This window comes from Colobus angolensis, unplaced genomic scaffold (assembly GCF_000951035.1).
Source record: "Colobus angolensis palliatus isolate OR3802 unplaced genomic scaffold, Cang.pa_1.0 Scaffold79, whole genome shotgun sequence".
Classification (NCBI taxonomy): Eukaryota; Metazoa; Chordata; class Mammalia; order Primates; family Cercopithecidae; genus Colobus; species Colobus angolensis.
In genome coordinates, this window is record NW_012121709.1 from 5,144,812 (window position 1) to 5,150,499 (window position 5,688).

General features: G+C 47.0%; 1 long non-coding RNA gene across 1 annotated transcript in view; it reads right to left on the reverse strand.

Moving 5' to 3' along the window:
• Positions 1 to 5,688, reverse strand: part of LOC105502293 — a 20,119-nt gene that overhangs the window by 2,907 nt on the left and 11,524 nt on the right. The window contains exon 4 of the long non-coding RNA XR_001000316.1: positions 1,260 to 1,402. This is a non-coding gene — a long non-coding RNA (uncharacterized LOC105502293). The remainder of the gene's footprint in view (positions 1 to 1,259; positions 1,403 to 5,688) is intronic.

The window sequence follows — 5,688 nt, forward strand, 5'->3', positions numbered from 1 at the left end:
AAAAAAAAAAAAAAAAAAAAACTTGGAGGAGAAGTTCTCCATGCAGAATCCTCTTGCAAAGAAGATTGCTCCGGTCCATGTTATCCCTTAAATCTCCATCTGTAGAGTTCATGTCGGCCAGGTAGGAAGCTGGGTGCACAGGAGGCTGTGGAAAGGAAGCTGAAAAGATGACTAGGTTGTGATGTGTGAGGAAGGAAGAGGTCATTTGGCAGCCTCTGGAAGAAATACTTGCTCTCTTTGGCTGAGCCTTCTTCTATCAGTGAACAGTTATCAATGCCATCAGCTACTAGATACTGATGATCTAAAGTCTATGAAGAGAGACCTGAGCTCCTACTCACTAGGAAGTTATGGCAGGTGGGCCTTGGAAGCCCAGTTCACTTGACTTTCAGAAGGGTAAGCAGTGAGAGTCGGGAAGTAGCTCAGCTCAGCACAGAATCAACACCAAAACAAACAAACAAACAAACAGAAAATACAGATTCTTCTTAAAGCAAACTGGGGCCTACAAGACAATGTTGCCCATGGCCCATGGCCCACATGTTATACTATGCACATTCTTTGACCTAACAATTTCACCTTCAGGAACTTCACTTTTTCTTTGCAAAGGTGTCCAAATATGAATGTCTCCTGCCATGCACGGTGGCTCACACCTGTAATCCCAGCACTTTGGGAGGCCAAAATGGGAGGATCACTTGAGCCCAGGAGTTCCAGACCAGCCTGAGCCACATAATGAGACTCCATCTGCACACACACAAATTTTCTTCTTTTTTGAGATAGAATTTCACAATTATTGCCCAGGCTGGAGTGCAATGGCGCAATCTTGGCTCACTGCAACCTCCGCCACCCTGGTTCAAGCTATTCTCCCGCCTCAGCCTCCCCAGTAGCTGGGATTACAGGCATGCACCACCACGCCCGGCTAATTTTTTTGTATTTTTAGTAGAGATGGAATTTCACCAGGTTGGCCAGGTTGGTCTCGAACTCCTGACCTCAGGTGATCCACCTGTCTTGGCCTCCCAAAGTGCTGGGATTACAGGCGTGAGCCACTGCACCTGGCCACAAAAAAAATTTTAATTAGCCAAGTGTGGTGGTGCACGTCTATAGTCCCAGCTACTCAGGAAGCTGAGGTAGGAAGATCACATAAGCTCCGGAGTTTAAAGTTACAGTGGGCTATGATCATGCCACTGCATGTCAGCCTGGGTGACACAGAAAGACCCTGTTTCTAAAACAACAAAAAAAGTTCCTAACAACCTTGTTTACCCTACCAGAAAACAGGAAACAATGCAAATGTTCCCAAGGAAGTGACCATATAAGGAAATTCTGGTTCATCCAAGCAACAGAACATCATGCAGCCATTAAAAAGGATGAGGAAAACCTTTGTGTGTTGACATGGGAAGATCTCAACCACCTATTTTTAGTGAGGAAAAAGCAGGTTACAAAACAGCATGAACAGTATGAGCTCATGTATTTAAAATAGGATGCGTGTGTGGGTGTATATGCATCAAGGGAAGAGCATGGGGGCTCCCTGAAATCAGGGGTCACGAACTGAAATGCACTGGACCCAGTAAAGGTACCCAGGAGGGTCTGGGGACACTGGAGTATGTTTGTCCTTTCTAAAGGGGTTTCTGACACTCATCTCCAGCCTGTTTCTGTCACATGGGAATACATGTGTTAGAATACATTGTTAGATCTTTTCATTTTTCAAGAAAAATTGGAAATACAGGCTTCTACCTGAAAATGCCTGATTTTTTTTTTTTTGATGGGGTCTCACTTTGTTGCCCAGGCTGGTCTCGAACTCCTGGGCTCAAGTGATCCTCCTGCCCCAGCTTCCTGAGCAATGGGCACTACAGGCACATGCCACCATGCCTGCCTAAAATGCCTGACTTTTAAGTGTTGGGGGAAAACCCACGCAGGTCAAACAGAACTCAACTGCAAGCCAAATTCAGCTAGGAGATCACCCATTTTCACCCCTCCCTGAGATACTCAGACACTCCTACTATCACCTGGCATTTAAGTTCGCCTCATCTTAACCCTCAGTAGCTATCTCTGGGCCCCAGGTTCTCCACTGTACAATGAGGGAGATGGGTTAGATGTCTCTAATGTCCTGTCTGGCTCTGGCTGTGTTTCCAGAACACAGACCCTTTTGGCTCACAGATCTTCTGAGAACTGGATCCAAACTATGTTTTCTGTCCCAAGTAGGGGGAAGTAGAAGAGGAGGATGAAATCAGCCAGTGTTATTAGCTTAATTACTGGGTGTTCACAAATTTCCTGAGGCCTCCCCTACATTCATTCATTCCTGCATTCATTCATTCACCAGTTAGTGAATGCCACCATGCCCGGGTGCTGGGATACAGTAATGGGCAAAATAAGCGTGGCGGTTTGCATCTTTCTGGGACCTGAAGGCCAGTGTTGCCTGGGCTGGAAAGCCCTGGTCTAGTGGTTCTCTCAGCCCTGTCAGAGTGGCCGAAGTAGGCCCTTGGTGAGTCCCAGACTGGGGAAGGCAGGATTAAAGCAAATAGCAACTGCCTTAAGCAAAAGGCTCAGAAAGTTCTGAGACCTCCCACCCATACCACAAAGATGGGCCCATGGACTAAACTTCTTTTTTTTTTTTTCCAAAGACAGGGTCTTGCTCTGTTGCCCAGGCTGGAGTGCAGTGGCACAATCATAGCTCACTGCAGACTTGACCTCCTGGGCTCAAGCAATCCTCCCACCTCAGCCTCCCGAGTAGCTGGGACTACAGGTGTGTGCCACAATGCCTGGCTAATTTTTTTGTTGTTGTTGTTTGTTTGTTTTTAAATAGAGGTGGGATTTCGCTATGTTGGCCAGGCTGGTCTTGAACTCCTGACCTCAAGTGCTCTACCCACCTTGGTCCCCCAAAGTGCTGGGATTACAGGTGTGAGCCACTGCACCCAGACTATGGACTCCATTTTACACCAAATAAGAACAACATATATCATAGACTGTCATTCACCATTTTCGGAACACCAGTGACATGCCTTGTACTGTGCTGGAGTAGATTATGGCATGCTTCCTTCATGCTAGGAGCTCATTACGGAGATAAAACAGCATTGGTTCTCCCAGCCACTCACACATAGAGGGGGCTGAATCTGTGCCAGCCGCTTGATACATAGTGCTTCTCCAGTGCAGATGCTATTATTCTTCCCAGTTTACAGATGAGGAAACCAAGGCTCAGAAGGTAATGGGATCGGCCTAAGGTCACACAACTGGCAAATGGGAGATGGAGAAAGTTATCTGAAAGTCCGCCTGACTCCAAAATTCATATCCCTTTCCATGAAGCTTCCCTGCCTCAGCATAAAGTATTGGTGAGGAAGATAAACAGTTACCAGGGTTAAATTTTCTGAATCAAGCCTTAGGCTGTTTGCTCTGCCAACAGTCTCAAATATTCTAAGTCTGAGCCATCTTTGAAAAATGGTACCTTGGCCAGGTGTGGTGGCTCACACCTGTAATCCCAGAACTCTGGGAGGCCAAGGCAGGCATATCTGGATCACTTGAGGTCAGGAGTTCGAGCACCAACCTGGCCAACATGGTGAAACCTCTTCTCTACTAAAAATACAAAAATGAGCTGGGCGTGGTGATGGGCACCTTGTAATCCCACCTACTAGGGAGGCTGAGGCAGAAGAATCGCTTGAACCTGGGAGCAGGGATTGCAGTGAGCCAAGATCATGCCACTGTGCTGTAGCCTGGGCAACAGAGTGAGACTCTGTCTAAAAAGAAACAAAATTGGAAAATGATACGTCTTCTTGAATCCATTCCAGTAATTCTGACACATCCCCACTCCTGGAAGACCTCCCTCTCCACCCATGCAAGCCACTTTGTCTTAGTTCCTCCAGCATCAGTATGTTAGCATTTTACAGGGTTTATTAAGCACCATGTGCTAGCTCCAAGATTATTAGATGAACATGATTCCTGCCCCCAGGATGACAGGTACAGCCAGGCAGACAGAGAAGCTTTCCAGATTAGTGACATTGTTGAGACTGGGAACCTTTCCCTGAAGTGGGGACAGGCATGCTAGGCGTCATCCACACTCCCACACTGGCTAAAGGTGTGGTCCATGAAGAACAGTCCACAGCAAGGCAACAGAGATTCATCTGAGGCCAGTCACAGCCAGCTCAAGAGCCAACAGACACTTGACATATAAAGGCCAGTGACATGGGCTGGGCCCAGTGGCTCACGCTTGGAATCTCAGCACTTTGGAAGGCCAAGGCAGAAAGAAAGACTGCTTGAGCCCAGGAGTTCCAGACCAGACTGGGCAACATAGCAAGACCCCATCTCTAAAAAAATAAAATAAAAAATTATTGACATACACCAGTAGTCTCAGCTACTGGAGAGGCAAAGGTGGGAGGATCACTTGAGCCCAGTTTGAGAGTGCAGTGAGCCCTAATTGCACCACTGCACCCCAGCCTGGGCAACAGAGAGACCCTGTCTCAAATAAAGAAAGGCCAATGACATGAATGAGACATGGGAGCCAACGGCAGTGTTTGCAGATCTTGACCACATGATTTTATGCTCTAGACGGCCTGTATGATACAAGAATGCTCACTATGTTTTTTGTTTGTTTGTATTTGAGACAGAGTCTCGCTGTGTCACTCAGGCTGGAGTTCAATGGCATGATCTCGGCTCACTGCAACCTCTGCCTCCTGGGTTCAAGCGATTCTCATGCCTCAGCCTCCCAAGTAGCTGGGATTACAGGCACGCATCACCATACCCAGGTAATTTTTGTTTTTGTTTTGTTTTGTTTTGTTTTGTAGAGGCGGGGTTTCACCTTGTTGGCCAGGCTGGTCTTAAACTCCTGACCTCAGAAGCTCTACCCACCTTGGTCCCCTAAAGTGCTGGGATTACAGGCATGAGCCACCACGTTCGGTTTTATTTTTTTTTTAAGAAACTGGGTCTTGCTCTGCCACCCAGGCAGGAGGGCAGTAGCGCCATCATAGCTCACTGCACCCTCGACCTTCTGAGCTCAAGCGATCCTCCCACCTCAGCCTCTAGCTGGGACTACAGGCATGCACCACCACATCTGGCTAATTTATTATTTTTATTTTTTCTTTTAGAGACAGGGTCTTGCTATGTTGCCCAGGCTGGCCTCAAGTAATCCTCCCGCCTTGGCCTCCCGCAGTGCTAGGATTACAGGTGTGAGCCACCACGCCAGGCCAATTCCCCTTCTATCTCATGAGGGCACAAACACAGTAGGGGCTCTGCGTTGTTATGCAGCCACCATATATTTTCATAGAATATGGAATTAGAGTCCTCAATCAACTCAATTGATAAATACACTCAATTTAATGAAACCAGCTTTTGTAACCCCTAAACATCTCCATTGGTGTCTACTCATAAATCTACAGAATGCGAGTCAGTGTAAACCTGCAGCATTAGCCTAAAATAATTATGCTGCTTTAAGCACAGGTGGGACAGAAGGAGAGCTAGGAACACTTGTTAAGTACCTACTATGCTATTGAGTGTGTGGACTTCACGCTAAGCATGGTTATCTGCACCAGATAAGGCCAGGTGCCTGCTTGAAATTTGCCTCTAGGCTTACTGGTAAGATATGCCATGCCAGAGGACAGTACTGTAAATGACCAATATCTGGAGGTGAACCAACAGCCTAGAAGTCAGGATGGGGTTACAATCACTAGGGAAGCTTCAGAGTGGACCCAGGATTTTTTTTTTTTTTTTTTT